This window comes from Cherax quadricarinatus, chromosome 8, assembly GCF_038502225.1.
Source record: "Cherax quadricarinatus isolate ZL_2023a chromosome 8, ASM3850222v1, whole genome shotgun sequence".
Taxonomy (NCBI): Eukaryota; Metazoa; Arthropoda; class Malacostraca; order Decapoda; family Parastacidae; genus Cherax; species Cherax quadricarinatus.
The window spans coordinates 52,335,184-52,357,935 of NC_091299.1; the positions used below are offsets into that span (position 1 = coordinate 52,335,184).

General features: G+C 41.8%; 2 long non-coding RNA genes across 2 annotated transcripts in view; one reads left to right on the forward strand and one right to left on the reverse strand.

Annotated features, from left to right (window-relative positions):
• Positions 1-22,752, forward strand: part of LOC138852443 (uncharacterized) — a 656,097-nt gene that overhangs the window by 293,568 nt on the left and 339,777 nt on the right. The window lies entirely within an intron of this gene.
• Positions 3,185-3,770, reverse strand: LOC128688823 (uncharacterized). Its single transcript, XR_011391754.1, has 2 exons — positions 3,460-3,770; positions 3,185-3,309 (listed from the first exon to the last, which is right to left on the reverse strand). It is a non-coding gene; the product is annotated as an uncharacterized lncRNA (long non-coding RNA).

Here is a 22,752-nt window from a genome sequence, read left to right on the forward strand (position 1 = left end):
TCCACATAGAAACTTTTCTTTAAGATTTCTTTGAGGGGACTTTCAAATTTCTTCAAATGTGTATTTACAGTAGCTTCTAGTAAGAATGGAGAGGATGTTGCACCAAATAATACTGATTTGAAACGATAAACTTTTACAGGACTTTGAGGATCATGTGGATTTTCAGGCCACAAGAATCGAGTATAATCTCTATCTATTTCTTGTAGTCCTACTCTTAAGAAAGCTTTGGAAATATCAGCCGTGTAGGCATATGGGTTTGTGCGAAATTTCATAAGCACGTCTCCAAGCTTCTCAGTTAGTGAGGGTCCGGTCATCAAACAGTCATTAAGACTTGCTACATCTTTATTTGCATGTGTGCTGCAATTATATACAACACGTAGTGGAGTGGTTTCAGAATCTTTTCTGACTCCATTGTGCGGGAGATAATGAGCTTCTCTCTTCAACTTATCTTCGACTACTTCCTCAACAAATTTATTGTCCAACTGTTCTTGTATATTATCATAGACAGTCAGTAGCTCTGGATTCTTCCTTAGCTCATGTATTTGTGCTTTCATCTGTCCGAAAGCCATGCGATAATTGCTAGGCAGATGTGGTGGATTTAATTTCCATTGTAACCTAACCCAATACTGTCCGTATATATATTTGACAGTGTCCAAATATTGGTTATAAGTCTGAGACTCTTGTGGGTTTGGTTTATTTACATCAATACCTATCGCATCTAAATCCCACAACTTATCAACTGGTTCATTCATTTCTTCCAGTAATGATAATTTTTGTTGTGGTACATGATAAGCGGTTATTCTCGTAACTAGTACATTTTCCACTGAATCAATATCAGCTTCTTTCCCACTTTGAGAGGGAATGGGACCACATATCATGTGGCCTCCTGCTGTTTTCAGCAAGTGAACATCATGTTTACTTACTATATTTTGCACAAAACAGTGATAATAATCACTTCCAATGATTAAATCAATTGGACTAATAGTGTCCGTCTGTATGTCAGGACAGGCTAACTTGACCTTAGCTGCTTTCAGTGCTGCAACTGTTTCTTTTAATCCCTGGATCTGCACAGACTTAGGCAAATCATCTACTACCACAGCTTCTACTGTCTTTTTCCTGTTTCCTAGACCAACAGTGATTCTGGCTAGGTCATATGTCTGTTTACCAGAATTGTGAAAAAAACCAGCTATATCGAACTGTATTTTGGCATAGGGTTGTTTATTCAGTTTCTGTAACACTGTTCTTCTTATGAAGGACCTTTGTGAGCCTTGATCAAATAATGTTAGCACATTGGTTTTGTGTAATTTATTAGATAACTCAACTCGAGCTATCGGGAGAGCTGTTGCTTTAAATTTATCTTTCACATTTAATGCTGTTGCTTGTTGACTTCCTGATTCTGTGGAAGTCTTATGCTGTTCAGCAAAAGTATTTGGGCATAATGCTGTATGATGCATACCCTTGCATTTAAAACACTTCTTCAGTGAGCATTTACCTCCCTTGTGTTCACCTAAACACTTGATGCACCTTTTCAGCTGATGAACACGTTGTTTACGTGCCTCCATTGATGTGTATTGACTACAATACTGTGCCCAATGAGTTCCATCACAAAGTACACATTTTGGAGTACGTTTATGTATGACAGTCTGTTTACTGTCTGTTGTATTCACAGCTTGATAAATGTTTATATGGGATTTCCCATTCAGTGGTTTAGTGGGAGTAGGTATACTCTTTTTATACTGAGTTGAAGGTTTGTTATCCACTGGATTTGTGGATTTTTCATCTTGTCTCGTTGCTTGCATGCAAGAAACTATTGTTTGTAAACCATTGCTAATTTCCTCACAAGTGAAATAGCGTTTATTGAACATAATATTTAATCGTTCAATAGTTTGTGATGACAACTTATCTTGTACAATACCACTGATAAACCAATCACATTGCCTTAGGTCATATTTAGCACCTAGAGATCTGAAACTATTGTCCAATGTGATTCTAAATGCCTGTAAATCTGAAAAACAATGTTTGGGTGGCTTCAAGCTTGATATTAAGACTGCATGTCTAACTCTGGCCTTGTCAGCATCAAAGTAATTGTCTGCTAAGACATGTAAGGCTATTTGATAATTGCCTTTAACCACCGGAAATGACTAAATCAGTTCATAGGGTTCTCTCTTCACAAGACATTTAAGATAATTGAACTTAGCAATCTCATCTATGTCAGTTCGTGAATTTACTATGGATTGAAAACCACTAATGAATTCTTCATAATTATGACCTTGGAAAATAGGTAATGACAATGTAGGTAAGCTTGGTAATGGGACACTTGTTGTTGTTACAGGTGTAACAGGTGCTTGACCACTAGTTACAGTAGGTCTCTGTGACAGAGTTTTGCTGCAGATAGCCTGTAATCCTGTCCACCTTAATTGTTGCTTACTAAAAGTATCCAAAATATTTTTAATTTCATCCTCAGATGGATCTGATTCAAGAAATTTATTTTCATAATGTGTATAGTCTGAATTAATTATTTCCAGACGTTGTGTAAGTAATTCAAATTTGACCTCAAGATCATCAAAATCTATGTTTGTATCTTGAGTTAATCCTATACAGACTGAAATTAGATTTTCTAATTGTGTAATCTTAGGGTACAGGCAGCCTGAATTTTTTTTTTTCCTTTACTCGATATCGTTGATTTTTTTACCAGAGACTTTAGGCATATTGAGCCTCATGTGGTGAAAGTTGCATCAAGATCGTCCAATAAATAAGTTATAAAAAATAAAAATGTGAAAAATTGGACATGGCAACACTTATAGCAACGCAAGTCAATATTGGCAATCTCGAAATCATTGTTGATAATCACAAATGATAAAGTAATGCCAAATTGACCATCTAATGGATATAAATAATGCAATAACATGTTTTATGGTACCCAAAAAAAATATTATTATGTCTTGACTTTATTTAAAAATTTTTTTTTGCACTTTACATCAATTTATGCAAAATTGAAGGTATTATTACCCAAGACAGCTCCATTACAAAGTCAAACAGGGTCCCCTGAATAACTTTTGTAAAATTCAGAATGATCGGTTCATAAATAATGGTTTTACCTCAGAAAAATACAAATAAATGCACTTTTGAAAAAAATCAACAAATACATTGAACATTACTATACAGTGGGTAAAAATACTCATAGTGCCTTTATACGTTTATTGAGAGTAGAACTGGTTATATAGACATTATTCCTGAAGTTCCATGAAGATCCCTTTGTCCTGAAGTTCTCTGGTGGCCGGCCAATCATAAAAATCCATCCCAATCAATCTGAAAAGAAAGAAATGAATTCTCAAAATCCTATTCCCAGTGATTATTCCCAGTGATTATGTACAGATACATGTAATTGCACCCATATATGATATTTATACTCATACCAATATAAAAATATACCAAAAAAAAACACTAATAATTACGTACCTATGACTGGATGTAGGTGGACACATGATTATCTAATGTCCTCCAGGCAGCAGTGGAGGTAGTAGTTGTGGTAGTAGCAGCCGTGGTGGAGGTGGGCATATTTGCGGGGCTCCTATATTTTGTCTAACTTGTTTCTGAACATGAAATATCCAATAGTTCAGTAGCAGTGAACAAGGACAGGTGTTGAGAGGAGGGTGGTGGTACTAGCATCGTGGCGGCGTCACCAACCACAGCAGCTGCTGCTCACTTTGCTTGTATAGACCTTATCATTGCTTCTATGTGCCTTTTCCTCTTGTGGCTAATGTTCTTGGCAAACTTTCTTCTTTGCAGGCATTGTGTACCAAAAATGTCATTGTTAATAAGTATATGAAAGCTTACACTTTATAAATAATTTTCTTTAATATAACAGGTATATCTATAAGAAACAAACTTTAACACAATCTTGTCTCTTAATTTCTGTTTATAAACATTATAAACACTGAGTGTATATACACTCAGTCAAACTGAACATCAGTTGGGTTGTTGTTGTCTTAGTCAGCGCTTCTTCGAGCTTGGAGCAGTGGATGCCGGGTGCCATCCCCTGTTTTCTTGTTGGGTGAGTCACCCAGCTCCCGTTTTCTTTGGGTGAACGCTGGGTGAGCGCCCGTTTTCTTTTGGCTGCCCATTCTCTGTGATTGAGTCTGGAGGGACTCATTTATACTGATTTATATTGTAACACACTAGTTTTACAGCTTTTTTCGAAGGACCTTGGCTCGTAGGTTATTTGTACGCTGTAGCACAACATATTTGGACCACAGTGTGGCCTTTATCCGGTTCGAGCACGACCAAAATGTTGAGAAATGGGATTTACCAGCTATGCTTATACAGTTTGTATAGGGAAAACTTAACTTAGAAAGACAGTTCATCGCCTGCACAGCCGCCCCTGCAGACGAGGTCTTGAGAAGCTGTCGAAGTCATTCCTCAACGGGTTGTTTGGACTCAAAAGTCTGCACCTTACTGCCGACTATAGGTTGATTACAAACTCCTTGCGACTCAAGAACTGCGCAGTCCCCCGTACTACAAGAAATTCGTAGCCTCCCTTGCTCTTGTAGCGTGAGCTATGGTGTTCTTTACACCTTCGACAGATATTGGTGACTTGATAGAAGCTGAAGTGTCCTTGGATGTCCACGTCTTCCATAGTCTAGGAATACGCACACTGGTACACTATGTTCCACAAGATTTGTCTTTATTGTTCACAATCTTATCACTAAAGAAGCTGATCACACTTCTCTTAAGTGTTTATTGTGTTTTATGAGACACTTTGTTCACACTAACGCACAGATCGTTCTTTGTTGGTTATCCTGGCGTCAGTGTCACTCTCAGTAGAGTCAAAAGTAATCTGAAGACGCCACAGCGCCCCACGCCGTTACTCCCCTAGCACAAAGGAAAAGCTGACCTAGTACTTTTACTTCCTTGCCACTTCCTCGATGAAGCAAAGCAGAATGTTTAAATCTTGCTGTCTTAAGCATAGACAACAATGTCCACTATTTTTACTATGGTAATAAAGTGGGAGCAGGATTTTCCTTAATTGTCCTGCTAAGGTAAGAGATGTACTGTCTCTTATTAAAATACACTCTGCAACACTGGACTGCAAGGAGTGGCGGTCGCTTGACCACGTTACATACTCGTACTGCATCTGCGATCAATTACTCGCTGTAGCAGTAAACAAGATATTTGCCCCTTCTGAGAGGGCTGGGCCCCTCAGGGCTGAAAGGGGCTGAAAGGGGCTGAAAGGGGCTGAAGGGGGCTGATATCCCCCTCCTGGAGAAATTTCTCCACATTACTATTATAATCTACCTTATCCATAATTACCGTCACATTTGCTTTATCAGCCTTCGTAAGGTGAAGTTTAGGATCATTGTTTAATTCGTCGAATGAATAAACAAATTTTTGAGGACTGAAGGTTCTACAGTCCTATCAGACCGTCAAAGATAATTTAGTAAAGTTGGTTCCTCCTTAAAGAAACTGAAAGGTAGAAAATCGGTGATGACATTATAAGATAAGCAACTTTATTAATGTATAACATAGTAAATATAAAACTTAAATATGAAATTAATCCTACTGGAAGCAAAAGAAATGAAAATGAAATGTATAAATAATTAGCGACTCAAAGCTAATATGTACACAATACTTAGTTAAGAATGGTACTGGGCTGATGTTATGGGCACGTAGCTCTGAATCGTAGTTTGGAACCGATGTTGATGACGATGGAGAGTGGGGGGGGCGGTCACAGGTGGGCGTGACTTGACAGTGAGTAGACAGTGACCCCAACACGAGTAGAGATTCTGACGAACAAGGTACTGTGATCCTCTGACCACCACAACTCTTGTGAAGGAGGTGAGTGGCCAGTAAAGAACCACCATGAAACGCTGGTGGAGTAATAATTGGAGGACGGCTGCCAGAATGGTGTGTAGCTGATTGTGTGTCGACTATGAGTGGAAGGGTACCAGTGTAGGAAGAGATGTCAGAGTGTCACTCAGATCATGTCAAGATCTATGCTTCCTTCTTATTTCGCCAGTGTCTGATGACCCGAGCAGACAGTCAAGGCTAAAATAAAGAAATTCAAAGTTACACACCATATGATAGGCATACGGCCTTTAAAGAAAAGGTGAGGATTAAACGATGTTACACTACATAAGTCCAAATTAGGACAGGAAAAATTTGCCCCCTAAAAGTCTAAAAAATAGTGAAGCTCTTACTGAAACCAAGTTAACCCAAACACATAATAAATTAAACAGGAGTGGAATACAGATTTGATGGAAGCTGCAAGTCAGGTAACTGACCACCTGTCGGAGAGACACTCGTGACCTCCCACCGGGTGCAGAAGGGAGAGGGATAGTGGGAACGATGCACTTACACTAACAGAACAAGCATACTGCCCAACAAACTACGACCAAAGGTTCATTCATACTTCCACCCTTATTATCTAATGAACTTTTCCCTCATAAGGACACTTAAGTTCCAGAGGTCTAAGAAAAGCTCCATACACCATGCTTTTGCAAATCTTGAACGTTTTCGGGATTGGCTGACTTTTCTCTGTTTCCTATAAAACTTAATCTTGACACTAGGCACTCGTCGAGCCTGGGATACTGAATGTTTTTCTCTCCACCATCCTCAGTCTTAGTAAGCGTCCCTTGGAACTAATTTGCTAAGATTACTTACTGATTTCTCTAACTTTGCAAGCTCCTGATGAAGTGTAGATTGCGACATGAAAGGCCTAGAGCTATCATTCAACTCCCCCTGCGGATGTTATGCATATATACATTGTGTGATCCAGTGGACTAAAGCGTCATAGTGAGCATTTGCTCACTATGACGCGGGCCAAAGCAGCATGGGTTCGACTCCTTGGCTAGTCGCAGAGTTGTTATTGATCAATACCATTCGTTCGTGAGTACAATAATATTGTATACTGCTTGTTGGGCTAGTACACCAAACATGGAGTAGCATGAAATTAGCTTAGAGACATCCGCACCTTCGTATATCCTTGGATGGCGGGTACAACATCTAGCTTGGCTGGATGAGCCATTCTTAAGAATTGTGTGGTGCCGTGGACTAAAATGTCATGAGTTTCCGCACACTGTGACGCGGGTTAGTGTTTGTGTATATTTCGCCTGCTCTTGCGAATTCGGTGGGAGGTCACGAGTGTCTCTCCGACCGGTGGTCAGTTACCTGACTTGCAGCTTCCATCAAATCTGTATTTGTTCCACTCCTGTGTTAATTTATTATGTGTTTGGGTTAACTTGGTTTCAGTAAGAGCTTCACAGTTTTCTAGAATTTTAAGGGGTAAAATTTTCCTGTCCTAATTTGGACTTATGTAGTGTAACATCGTATAATCCTCACCTTTTCTTTTAAAGGCCGTATGCCTATCATATGGTGTGTAACTTTCAATTTCTTTATTTTAGCCTTGATTGTCTGCTTGGGTCACCAGACACTGGCGAGATAAGAAGGAAGCATAGATCTTGACATGATCTGAGTGACACTCTGACATCTCTCCGAGAGAGAGAGGTAAGTACAACGTAGAAATTGTTTGTTCCATTAATTACAGACTCTCAGGTCAGGATGTGCAGCATTGTTCTTTATAGAGAATATTTCTGGCAACTTCTGCACGTCTTCCTGGTTATTCTGCCTTTTTTTCGTATAATTAACAAGCTTTCTTCACCAAGCAAAAGTATATTCATCTGAAGCTCACATAGCACTGAAAGCTTGAACAGTCTCATCGGAATAATGACACAAATGAAAAGATTTGTCGGAATCGGTAACACTGTATATTGATCCACACTACCCGGTAGTCACAAATATTAAGAAGACGCAAACATGAAAATTGCATCCACCCAGTCTAGGGTAGGACGACTTATGAAGATAAAAAAAAAGATCGCCCAGGGAATTAAGGGTAACAAAGTTACTAAAACTCCAGGACTCTCACTCACATGAATTCCTCAACAGGGTTAATTAATGTTCAGTCATATCATCCTTAACTGGCTGGTAGTTAAAGAGCATCAGCGAGTGGACGAAGCTGAAGGAAGACTTTCCTTGATAAACGGCTACACCAACAAGGGAAGCCTAATTGCAGTGCGAATAATTGAGTCGAGAACTGAATGTGTGGCGCCTCTGTTTCACTGTCTCGTACATGTGAGAGACATTTCATTCATAGATCTGCAGCTTAGAGACAGCGTGTTTCCACTGTCTCCATCTCTCACTTATCTTCCTCTCTTTATTACTCTTTTTTCCATTGATGTTTTACTATTATATAATATATATATATATATATATATATATATATATATATATATATATATATATATATATATATATATATATATATATAGGGAGGTACCACCTCTATGACTAGACTGGGGACCCTCATCCTCAGAGAAGACAATAAACGTACCTCAGGGAAAACTCAAGGTTCTCCCCGGAGCTGTTTGAATATTTTCTTCTACCACCCTCTATATATTCTATATTCTATGTGAACATTTATTGATAAACAGAAGACATGTGCAGAAAAACACAAACATGAATACAATGGTACATTGTATTAAATATCATGAATTTCCTCCAGCTCCTCCAAGGCTGGACGCGAGCCAAGTATGCAGCAAGCATTTCCCCTCTGGATGGCTACGCTGAGGCGTTGGAGCATGAAAGTGGCTGCCCTTGGGTCCCTGGTGGTGTCGAAGAGTCTGGAACTCAATTCTTTGAGGAAACGTGTGGCATTTTTTCCCCATATATATATATATATATATATATATATATATATATATATATATATATATATATATATATATATATATATATATATATATATATGCAATAAGATCACAGTGAACAGGTGATTTCAGAATATGCAAAACAACCACTTTGAAAGAATAGAGAAATTCCAAACGCTTTCGTGACTACTCACATTATCAAGGATAATGTGAGTAGTCACGAAAGCGCTTGGAATTTCTCTATTCTTTCAAAGTGGTTGTTTTGCATATATATATATATATATATATATATATATATATATATATATATATATATATATATATATATATATATATATATATATAGGTATGGGTATATTTTATTACTTAATATGGTACAAAAGATTTAGGAGATACATTGTTGATATGCAGATGGCATATACAGAACATGAGATCTGAGAGATACATGTCTAGTGCATACTGTTACGTGTTTGTCATATTATAATGCTAAAATCTCATCCAGCTCTTCAGAGCTGGGGCGTATGTCCAAAATATAGCAGGGATTACCCACCTGAACAGCAGCGCTGAGTGGCTGGAACAGAAAACTAGCTGCCCTGGGATCCCTAGTTACCCTGATCAGTCTTTTGCCTAGCTTCTTAAAGAACTTAAATGCACTCTTTTCCCTTGAGCCAAGGGTCTCCTAGCCTATCGAAACAAACATATATTGATGGGCAGGTTCTCCATATTTTCTAAACTTCTGGGATTCCCTGAAGCTCGTGGCTGCCCCTCCTTCCTCTCTGGTGTATTGGAGATGGGTATCAGCAAAGGTAGATGCACATGTGTAGTCCCACGCCACCTGCTTGCCGTCTGTCCAGGCTTGAAAGATGATGCCATCTGGGCGCTTTTGGCTGCCATCAGATCTGCATAGTTGGGGTGGCTCCCTTACTGCTGAGCATCCGGCTGTTGTGAGCCTCCTCTTGATGTTATTAACCTCCTCGTGTCTTACAATCTTTCCCTCGGTTTTATGGCACACAAGACCATGGTACCGGAATCGATCTGCTGCTTCACTTCCACAAATACACCTGTGTTCGGCGAGAATAGAGGCGGCAAGTTGAAGGGCAACACCGATGTGGATGGTCTGTTGGTCGAGGCGTGTGCCAAGGCTTTAGTTGGGAACAGAAAACAAAGTCCCCTGCATGAGGAGTTCTCACTGCCAGGAAACGGGTTCTCTCCTTCCTGACACCCTCAGAAGCATTGTTGAGGCAATACTCTCCACTACTGGGATTATATTTCAACACTCCCACCGAGGAAGGGTGACCCAAAAAAGAAAGAAACATTTTCACCATCGTTCACACATAATCACTATCTTTGCAAATGGCTCACAGACACAACAGTTCAGAGGTCACGCCACATAACAAATATCCGAAACCCCTCCTTTAAAGTGTAGGCATTGTACTTCCTACCTCCATCACTTATGTCTGGCTAACAGGTTTCCTGAGTCCCTCAACAAAATATTGCCCTGCTTGCGCTCCAACAGTTCGTCAAGTCCCAAAAACCTTTCGTTTCTACTCACTTCTTTCGAACATGCTCACACATGACTGACGTCCAAGCCCCTTGCACTCAAATCCTCTTTTACCCCTCCCACCATATATTCCTTGGACTATATACACTATATACACCCTCCAAGCCATCTTATTTTGCTCCATCTTCTCTAAATGACCAAACCACCTCAGTAACTACTCATCAGCCCTCTGAGTAATACCTTTAGTAACTGCACACCTCTAATTTCCACACAATGAGTTCATAATATTTAAGCCACACATTATCCTTAGCCACGACTTCTCCACTGTCTCCTGCCTCCTCCTTGCTGCAACATTCAGAGCCCATGCTTCACATCCATATAAGAGTGTTGGTACCACTATACTCTCATACATTCCCTTCTTTGCTTCCAAGGATACACACTTTTCCAAACTCGTCCGCAAAAGTACAGTATCTTCAGCAAAAAGTAACTGTGTTAACTCCTATTTTGTATTTGAAGCCGCATAATTTAATCCCACCCCTCTCACCAACACCCTAGCATTTACGTCTTTTTTCAACCCATCAATAAATATGTTAAAAAAAAGCATGGTGACATTACACATTTTTGTCTAACATCTTTTACTGGAAAGTAATATCCCTCTAACCTACGCACCCTAACCCGAGCCTCACTAACTTCATAAAAGCTCTTTATAGCATTTGGAAACTTACCATGCATTCCATACACTCGTAACATCTGCCACATTCCTCACATATCTACCTTATCATTTGTTTTACATATCCTCTTCCCTCCTAAAACTTTTTTTTAAGTTTTTATCCTGTTCTCTGTCTAAACATTAACTCTGTCAATATTTACTGAACCTGGTATTCTCAACAAGCTCATTGCCCTATAATTCATACAATCTCTTTTGGCCCTTTTGCAAAATACAAAGGTACTATGCACGTTTCCTGCCAATCCTTAGGTACCTTCCCCTTTTTCGTACATTTATTGAACAAATCACCAGCCTCCCAAAAACTGTATACTCTGCTGCAAGATAACATTTCGTTCATGATCCTATCAATCCTAGCTGCTTTACCCCCTTTCGTTTTATTCACTGCTTATAAAAAAGGCAGTGGAGTTTTGAGACGGGGAGAATGGACAGAGAAGAAGCAGTTGATTACATAATTAGCACATTGTGGAATCTTCAAGTCTATTGGCACAGGCAACTGGTGAAGATATGGAAGACAGTAAATTAGGCCCAGTTTTTTATAAAGGAGACAGACAGGTCACGTTAAATTATAGATCTGTGTCACTGACATATATAGCATGTAAAGTTATGGAGAAGATTATCAGTAGAAGAATGGTGGAGCACCAAATAAGAATTGGATTCTTAAACAACAACCAGCGCTGCATCAAGGATGGAAAAATCCTGTGTCACAAGCCTACTGAAGTTCTACTACGAGGTAACAACTGTAAAACTGAAGAGAGAGGAATGGATTGATTGCATTTTCCTGAACTGTAAAAAGACTTTTGACAGAGTATCGCACAAGAAAATGGTACAAAAGCTAAAGAAGCAGGAAGAAATATCAGGAAAAGCACTACAATGGTTCAAGTCATACTTGACAGGAAGTAAACAACGAGTGAAGAAGGGACGGAATGGGTGCAGATGACGAGTTGGGTTCCACAAGGATCAGTCCTAGGCCAGGTGATGTTTCTTGTATACATCAATGATATGACCGAGGTATCCCTGTTTTCAAACGACTTGAAACTAATGAAAATGCTAGTGGATGACGACAAGGAAAGGCTACAAATAGATCTGCACAAGCTGCAGGTCTGGTCTGACAAATGGCTCCCGGAGATTAACCCGGCCTAGTGCAAAGCTGTGAAAGCTGGGAAGTACAAAGAACACCACAGATAAAATACAGGTTCAAACCATCCCACGGACGGGGCTTGAACTCGCGGTAGAGAGTCGTAAATCTCCAGACCGACGCGTTAACCACTGCGCCAGCTGGCAATAATGATATTCATCCAACTATGTATATTTATACACCATAGAAATATTAGTATACGCTGCGATCACTAATGCAAGTTTTTACAGACGAATCTCCCGCCAACGTGACCGTGATGAACTCTAGCTCAAGTCCTTTCAAAGCCGTCATCATGACTCATTCCTAGTTGGATAACTTATTGTAGCCAGCTGGGCCAGTGGCTAACGAGTTGGTCTGGAGTTTTACTACTCTCTACCGCGGGTTCAAGCCCCGTCCCTGGTATGGTGTGTTGGCAATCTTATTACGATTTCGTGAGTAAAAATACAGGCTCGGTGGGCAAAGGCTGCATAAATTACTCAAGGAGAAGGACCTTGGGGTGAATATCATACCGAGCAAATCACCTGAGGAGCACAACGACCAAATAACTGCTGCAACAAATACTCTTCTGGCAAACCTAAGAACAGCTTCTCGACGTCTGTACACCGACACCGTGTACGTTAGGCCCATATTGGAGTAAGCAGAACCAGAGTGGAACCCACACCTGGTCAAGCACTTCAAGAAACTGGAGAAAGTGCTGAGGATTGTAACAAGACTAATCACTGAGAGGAGAGGTATTGGGAGCTCAACCTGATGACACTGTAAAAGACAATGACAGGAATTGACACTGGGAATAGGGAAAGGATGTTTGAGATACTGGAAACAGGAACATGAGGGAATAACTGGAAGGTTAGACATAGATGAGTCATACTGATGTCAGTAATTTTTCATCCTTATAATTGTCAGGAAGTGGAACAGTCTAGAGAGTGAAGTGGCAAAGGCAGGATCTATACATAGCCTTAAAAAGAATTATGATAAGGCTCTTGAAGCCGCGAGAGAGAGGACGTGGTGGTGAACAGCGAAGAGGCAGGGTTAGGATCTATGAATCGACTCCTCCAATCAATTATAGTACACTCTGTTTCACACACACACACACACACACACACACACACACACACACACACACACACACACACACACACACATACACACATACACACACACATACGCACACAGGAACAAGCACTTGTAAGCTGTAGTACACACGCAAACACACATACACAGGATTTCACACCGTCCTGAGAACTGACCATCTGAACCTTTCTCCTCCCCCCCCCCCTCTTTCTACACTAAGTGGACTTATCTCTACCTCCTCACTCATTACCTATATCTCTCTCTCTACCTATCTCTCTCTCTCTATTCCCTCTCCCATCTTTCCCCTCTAACATCTCTTACCTCTAACACCTCCCCCCCTCTAACATCTCTCCCCCTCTAACATCTGTCCCCTCCCATTATCTCTCCCCACTCCTTTTCTCCCATCCTCCCCTCTCTCCCCCCCCTAGCCTCTCTCCCCTCTCGCTCTTCCATCTCCCCCCTCTTTCCCCCTTCTCCCCCTATTTGCCTTCCCTTTTTCCCTCCCTCCCTCCCTCCCCTCTCTCTCTCTCTCTCTCTCTCTCTCTCTCTCTCTCTCTCTCTCTCTCTCTCTCTCTCTCTCTCTCTCTCTCTCTCTTGCTCTCTCTCGCTCTCTTGCTCTCGCTCTCTCTCTTGCTCTCTCTCTCTCTTGCTCTCTCTCTCTCTCTCTTGCTCTCTCTCTCTCTCTTGGCTCTCTGCTGCTCTCTCTTGCGCTCTCTCTTGCTCTCTCTCTTGCTCTCTCTCTTGCTCTCTCTCTCTCTTGCTCTCTCTCTTGCTCTCTCTCTATTGCTCTCTCTCTTGCTCTCTCTCTCTCTCGCTCTCTCTCTTGCTCTCTCTCTTGCTCTCTCTCCCTTGCTCTCTCTCTCTTGCTCTCTCTCTCTCTTGCTCTCTCTCTCTTGCTCTCTCTCTCTCTTGCTCTCTCTCTCTCTCTTGCTCTCTCTCTCTCTTGCTCTCTCTCTCTCTTGCTCTCTCTCTCTCTTGCTCTCTCTCTTGCTCTCTCTCTCTCTTGCTCTCTCTTGCTCTCTCTCTCTCTTCTCTCTCTCTCTCTTGCTCTCTCTTGCTCTCTCTCGCTCTCTTGCTCTCTCTCTCTCTGTATCTCTCTCTCTCTTGCTCTCTCTCTCCCTTGCTCTCTCTGTCTCTCTCTCTCTCTTGCTCTCTCTCTTGCTCTCTCTCTCTTGCTCTCTCTCTTGTCTTTCTCTCTCTCTTGCTCTCTCTCTCTCCTGCTCTCTCTCTCTCCTGCTCTCTCTCTCTTGCTCTCTCTCGCTCTCTCTCTCTCTCTTGCTCTCTCTCTCTCTTGCTCTCTCTCTTGCTCTGCTCTCTCTTGCTTTCTCTCTCTCTCTTGCTCTCTCTCTCTCTGCTCTCTCTTGCTCTCTCTCTGCTTGCTCTCTCTCTCTCTTGCTCTCTCTCTTGCTCTCTTGCTCTCTCTCTTGCTCTCTCTCTTGCTCTCTCTCTCTTGCTCTCTCTCTCTCTTGCTCTCTCGCTCTCTTGCTCTCTCTCTCTCTTGCTCTCTCCCTCTTGCTCTTGCTCTCTCTCTCTTCTCTCTCTCTCTCTGCTCTCTCTCTTGCTCTCTGTCTCTTGCTCTCTGTCTCTCTTGCTCTCTCTCTCTTGCTCTCTCTCTTGCTCTCTCTCTAGCTCTCTCTCTTTCTCTCTCTCTCTCTCTTGTTCTCTCTCTTGCCTCTCTCTCTCTTGCTCTCTCTCTTGTCTCTCTCTCCTGCTCTCTCTTTCTCTTGCTCTCTCTCTCTTGCTCTCTCTCTCTCTTCTCTCTCTCCCCATTTTCCCCTTCTAACTCTCCCCTCTCCTACTCTATGGTGGGGATCTAGGACCCAAGGATCAGATGAGAATGGTTCGGGTAGGGAGGAGTGGATGGAGGAGCAGTGGAAAAGGATGGAACAAGAGTAGGGGAGAGAAAATTAGGAGAGCTTTCTGAAAAAATGGAGAAAGAGCTCTCTGTGAAATTGGAAAGGTGGTTGGAGAAGGAGACAAAGGGAATTGGGAGGCACAAGTCGAAACTGCAGTAGCCAAGATAAGGGTCCTAGAAGTTGAGATAAATAGGCTGGAGCGAGTTACAGGCAGTGACCAGAGAAGACACAGCATATGAAGCTGCGAGGCTGAACAGGAAGGAAGGAATTATGAATTATGCTAAGGCCACATCAATCTGCCAAGGAGGACCAAGGAGTGAAAGGGAAGATCAACTGGTTGCAGATGGAGAGGGTGATAGGTCGAATGCTGAGGCACAACAAGGCTATCAAGAGCCACTGGAAAAATCAAGGGAGAAACTGACCACACACAGGCAGGATCCAGAGCCACAGAGGGTGAGGCAATGCGAGGAAGAAAGGGCAAAATCAGTGTTTATCCATGGGCTTCAGGAGAGAGAGGAAAGGACACACACTGAAAGGAAGCAGGAAGAAAGGAAGGAGATTGAGAAAATCATAACAGAAATAGGTGAAGAGAGGGACGAGATTGTAAATTTTCAGAGAATAGGGGGGTACTCGAAGGTGAGAAACCGACCAATCAAGCTGATTCTCAGGACGGAAACAGTGCGGAACAGGATCCTCCAAGAGAAACCACGATTGAAATACTCGGAAGAGTACAAGAGGGTGTTCCTAGACAGAGACAGAACAAAATCAGAACGACAGCAGCTGAGGGAGAGGACAAAAAAGCGAAAGGAGCTAGGAAGAGAGACAAGGAGGGAACCAGCAGAGGTCAGTCAGAGCGGGACAGAACAGCAAGGGCAAGCACACACACAACTACTCTCAGAACCACACAACCTATCACACCATCCCAACACACCCTACAATCCATACCCACAGCCTCCACCCAACACCAAGCTATAGAACCCCACAGTATGCCACCAGGTCTCCCACCCTCACAGGCCCCCCAAACCACAGTGTTGGAAAGGAAACTGAAGGTATGGTACACAAACGCTGATGGAATAACAAATAAGTGGGAGGAGTGGCAAGAAAGAGTCAAAGAAGCATCACCGGACATCATAGCTCTCACAGAAACCAAGCTTACAGGTATGATAACAGATGCCATCTTTCCAACGGGATACCAAATCCTGAGGAAAGACAGAGGGAACAGGGGGGGTGGAGGAGTGGCGTTGCTGATCAAAAATCGCTGGAATTTTGATGAGCTGGAGAGAGAAGATAGCGGAGAAGAAAGTGATTACATAGTGGGAACACTTCACTCTGGAGGTCCCAAGGTGGTAATAGCAGTGATGTATAACCCACCACAGAACAGCAGGAGGCCAAGGCAAGAGTACGACGAGAGCAATAGAGCGATGGTTGACACACTGGCTAGAGTGGCCAGAAGAGCTCATGCATGCAGGGCAAAGCTCCTGATCATGGGTGACTTTAACCACAAGGAGATAGATTGGGAGAACTTGGACCCACATGGGGGCCAAGATACTTGGAGGGCTAAGATGATGGAGGTGGTACTGGAGAACTTCATGTACCAACACGTAAGGGACACTACAAGAGAGAGAGGAGAGGATGAACCAGCAAGGCTGGACTTAGTATTCACCTTCAGTAGTGCAGATATCGAGGACATCACATATGAAAGACCCCTTGGGGCCAGTGACCATGTGGTTGTAAGCTTCGAATACACAGTAGAGCTACAAGTGGAGGGAGAAGCAGGAAGGCCAGGACGAATGAAGCCAAACTACAAGAAAGGGGACTACACAGGAATGAGGAACTACCTGAACGGGGTTCAGTGGGACAGAGAACTGGCAGGGAAACCAGTTAATGAGATGATGGAATATGTAGCAATAAAATGCAAGGAGGCTGAGGAGAGGTTTGTACCCAAGGGTAACAGGAGTAATGAAAAAGCCAGGATGAGCCCATGGTTTACCCAAAGGTGCAGGGAGGCAAAAACCAAGTGTGCTAGGGAATGGAAGAAATATAGAAGGCAAAGGACCCAGGAGAATAAGGAGAACAGTCGTAGAGCCAGAAATGAATATGCACAGATAAGAAGGGAGGCCCAAAGACAATATGAAAATGACATAGCAGCGAAAGCCAAATCTGACCCGAAACTGTTGTACAGCCACATCAGGAGGAAAACAACAGTCAAGGACCAGGTAATCAGGCTAAGGAAGGAAGGAGGAGAGACAACAGGAAATGACCGGGAAGTATGTGAAGAACTCAACAAGAGATTCAAAGAAGTGTTCACAGAGGAGACAGAAGGGACTCCAGAAAGACGGAGAGGTGGGGCACACCACCAAGTGCTGGACACAGTGCACACAACCGAGGAAGAAGTGAAGAGGCTTCTGAGTGAGCTAGATACCTCAAAGGCAATGGGGCCAGATAACATCTCCCCATGGGTATTGAGAGAGGGAGCAGAGGCGCTATGTGTACCCCTAACAACAATATTCAATACATCTATCGAAACAGGGAGATTGCCTGAGGCATGGAAGACAGCAAATGTAGTCCCAATCTTTAAAAAAGGAGACAGACATGAAGCATTAAACTACAGACCAGTGTCACTGACATGTATAGTATGCAAAATCATGGAGAAGATTATCAGGAGAAGAGTGGTGGAACACCTAGAAAGGAATGATCTCATCAACAGCAGCCAGCATGGTTTCAGGGACGGGAAATCCTGTGTCACAAACCTACTGGAGTTCTATGACATGGTGACAGCAGTAAGACAAGAGAGAGAGGGGTGGGTGGATTGCATTTTCTTGGACTGCAAGAAGGCGTTTGACACAGTTCCACACAAGAGATTGGTGCAAAAACTGGAGGACCAAGCAGGGATAACAGGGAAGGCACTACAATGGATCAGGGAATACTTGTCAGGAAGACAGCAGCGAGTCATGGTACGTGGCGAGGTGTCAGAGTGGGCACCTGTGACCAGCGGGGTCCCGCAGGGGTCAGTCCTAGGACCAGTGCTGTTTCTGGTATTTGTGAACGACATGACGGAAGGAATAGACTCTGAGGTGTCCCTGTTTGCAGATGACGTGAAGTTGATGAGAAGAATACACTCGATCGAAGACCAGGCAGAACTACAAAGGGATCTGGACAGGCTGCAGAACTGGTCCAGCAATTGGCTCCTGGAGTTCAATCCCACCAAGTGCAAAGTCATGAAGATTGGGGAAGGGCAAAGAAGGCCGCAGACGGAGTACAGTCTAGGGGGTCAGAGACTACAAACCTCACTCAAGGAAAAAGATCTTGGGGTGAGTATAACACCAGGCACATCTCCTGAAGCGCACATCAACCAAATAACTGCTGCAGCATATGGGCGCCTAGCAAACCTCAGAACAGCATTCCGACATCTTAATAAGGAATCGTTCAGGACCCTGTACACCGTATACGTTAGGCCCATATTGGAGTATGCGGCACCAGTTTGGAACCCACACCTAGCCAAGCACGTAAAGAAACTAGAGAAAGTGCAAAGGTTTGCAACAAGACTAGTCCCAGAGCTAAGAGGTATGTCCTACGAGGAGAGGTTAAGGGAAATCAACCTGACGACACTGGAGGACAGGAGAGATAGGGGGGACATGATAACGACATACAAAATACTGAGAGGAATTGACAAGGTGGACAAAAACAGGATGTTCCAGAGATTGGACACAGTAACAAGGGGACACAGTTGGAAGCTAAAGACACAGATGAATCACAGGGATGTTAGGAAGTATTTCTTCAGCCACAGAGTAGTCAGTAAGTGGAATAGTTTGGGAAGCGATGTAGTGGAGGCAGGATCCATACATAGCTTTAAGCAGAGGTACGATAAAGCTCACGGCTCAGGGAGAGTGACCTAGTAGCGATCAGTGAAGAGGCGGGGCCAGGAGCTCGGACTCGACCCCCGCAACCTCAACTAGGTGAGTACAACTAGGTGAGTACACACACACACACACACACATACACACATACACACACACACTCATGATATATATATATATATATATATATATATATATATATATATATATATGAATGACATGGAAAGCATGTAAATCTATAGGGGAAGGAAGGCGGGGTAGGGGTTGTCCTCGAAAGGGTTGGAGAGAGGGGGTAAAGGAGGTTTTGTGGGCAAGGGGCTTGGACTTCCAGCAAGCGTGCGTGAGCGTGTTAGATAGGAGTGAATGGAGACGAATGGTACTTGGGACCTGACGATCTGTTGGAGTGTGAGCAGGGTAATATTTAGTGAAGGGATTCGGGGAAACCGGTTATTTTCTTATAGTCGGACTTGAGTCCTGGAAATGAGAAGTACAATGCCTGCACTTTAAAGGAGGGGTTTGGGATATTGGCAGTTGGGAGGGATATGGTGTGTATCTTTATATGTGTATGCTTCTTAAATGTTGTATTCTGAGCACCTCTGCAAAAACAGTGATAATGTGCGAGTGTGGTGAATGTGTTGAATGATGATGAAAGTATTTTCTTTTTGGGGATTTTCTTTCTTTTTTTTTGGGTCACCCTGCCTCGGTGGGAGACGGCCGACTTGTTGATATATATATATATATATATATATATATATATATATATATATATATATATATATATATATATATATATATATATATATATATATATACGAGGGCACATTTCGTAACCATATGACTCGCATGTAATGTCAGGTACGTTTTTATTAAGTATACAAATAATACTAGTAAATATAAGTGTGTGTGAGAATGTGTGCTTGTGTGTGTGTTCGTGTGTGTGCTCAAAGTTGCTCGTTATGTCTCAGAAAGACTCGACTGGACTTAGACTTAAAAGGTGACTGACACTAGTCCACAGATAATCTATCCTATCGATCATCAAGGTTATCAAAACAGCTTGCTTGACCAATGTGACGAACCATTCGCCAACAGCAATACTGTAACAAGCAGCAGCACAGCGTCAGGAACAAAGAGACAAAATAACGACTCTAACTGGGGACCATCAGCTGATCCTCCACAAAGTCATATAACTCCTTTAATACTAAATCTAAGGTCAGCATAACCATATCCCCGACAACTACGGTGTGTAGATGCCACACAAAATCGGTCAGACGCTTTAGCTTGGGACCTGGGCTGATATAGAGTGTCGGTACGACACACAACCTCAGCAAAACGTCAAAAATCAATATGTGTTGGCAATGCTCTGTAAACAAAGTTATAAGATGCATGTTTCGACTCACCAACGAAATCATACAGACACAGACGAGACGGATGCGTCTTGTACTAGGAGCAGATGGAGAGAGAGCGATTTCTCGACTACAGGCCTCACATCAGGTGATATCACGTGACTCGGCCATGGTACTGCAGAGACGCCGGTAGGTAAACAAGCGAGCTGAGAGTTAGCTAAGCTGTTTGCTGCCAACCACAACTCTCGAACAGTGAGCACAGTGAAGTGCAAATGTGGCATCCTCCTAACTGACATAGCATGTGTCTTAATTTCATCTTGTCGGTATTATATACCATTCTTGTACTACTGCTACTACTACCACCACCTCTTCCTGCCTATATATAGCAGTCCTGCTCCACTTCTGGTTAGTGTGACTTTGTAAATGGTCCAAGTCGGACCGAAACGTCGTCGTAAGCTTCTCTCTTTTACGTGCGGGTTATTTATGTATCGTTCCAGTCACGGTATTGTGCCTTTTTTTTGTTATTTAAAGCTAATGTAATAAATAATTATGAAAAGCGAGATATTTTCATTTTAGCAATTAATGAAAATATCGGCAACATATAATTAAATGAAAGATAATACACATAAAATGTACATTATACACATTGTGTCGCTTTCAGGAGGACGAAACAGCAATCAAGGAACTGAATAAAAACAGAAAAAAATATATTCATAACCCTGATCTTAAAGATAACTTCACTGTTTTGATCCATCGTATTAGAATTAAGAGCAGCGCTAAATTTATAAACCTTGTGGGTTTAGCGCTTAGTTTTCATTATAATAATATTTTGAATTATAAATCCACTGGCACAGAAAAATTTAATGACTGAGTTCTTCCTATTGCGAACTTTCCAGTAGAGAAGAGAAGTTGAATATATATATATATATATATATATATATATATATATATATATATATATATATATATATATATATATATATATATATATATATATAACACTGCGCTAGCCAGGGATTCGAACCCATGTTGTACTGGCCTACCTCATGTGGTTCTCGCTTACCATGAGGCAGGCCAGTACAACATGGGTTCGAATCCTTAGCTAGCGCAGTGTTGTTGTTGATCAATACCACTCGTTCATGGTTACAATAATATATATATATATATATATATATATATATATATATATATATATATATATATATATATATATATATATATATATATATGACGCGAATCTCATGACGCCTTAATCCACTGGACCATATGGTCCAGTGGATTAAGGCGTCATGAGTTTTCACCCACCATGAGACAGGCGAAAGCAGCATGGGTTCGAGTCCTTGGCTAGTCGCAGTTTTGTTATTGATGAATACCACTCGTTCGTGGGCACAATAATATATATATATATATATATATATATATATATATATATATATATATATATATATATATATATATATATATATATATATATATATATATACATATGCAAAACAACCACTGTGAAAGAATAGAGAAGTTCCAAGCGCTTTCGCGACTACTCACATTATCAAGGAACAATCATTGTTCCTTGATAATGTGAGTAGTCACGAAAGTGCTTGGAACTTCTCTATTCTTTCACAGTGGTTGTTTTGCATATTCTGAAATCACCTGTTTACTGTGATCTTATTGCATATATATATATATATATATATATATATATATATATATATATATATATATATATATATATATATATATATATATATACAAATGATTTAGACAAAGAAAAATTGGATATCAAATTGGGGAGGAGGAGTATGGAAGAAGTGAATGTTTTCAGATACTTGGGAGTTGACGTGTCGGCGGATGGATTTATGAAGGATGAGGTTAATCATAGAATTGATGAGGGAAAAAAGGTGAGTGGTGCGTTGAGGTATATGTGGAGTCAAAAAACGTTATCTATGGAGGCAAAGAAGGGAATGTATGAAAGTATAGTAGTACCAACACTCTTATATGGGTGTGAAGCTTGGGTGGTAAATGCAGCAGCGAGGAGACGGTTGGAGGCAGTGGAGATGTCCTGTTTAAGGGCAATGTGTGGTGTAAATATTATGCAGAAAATTCGGAGTGTGGAAATTAGGAGAAGGTGTGGAGTTAATAAAAGTATTAGTCAGAGGGCAGAAGAGGGGTTGTTGAGGTGGTTTGGTCATTTAGAGAGAATGGATCAAAGTAGAATGACATGGAAAGCATATAAATCTATAGGGGAAGGAAGGCGGGGTAGGGGTCGTCTTCGAAAGGGTTGGAGAGAGGGGGTAAAGGAGGTTTTGTGGGTAAGGGGCTTGGACTTCCAGCAAGCGTGCGTGAGCGTGTTAGATAGGAGTGAATGGAGACGAATGGTACTTGGGACCTGACGATCTGTTGGAGTGTGAGCAGGGTAATATTTAGTGAAGGGATTCAGGGAAACCGGTTATTTTCACATAGTCGGACTTGAGTCCTGGAAATGGGAAGTACAATGCCTGCACTTTAAAGGAGGGGTTTGGGATATTGGCAGTTTGGAGGGATATGTTGTGTATCTTTATAT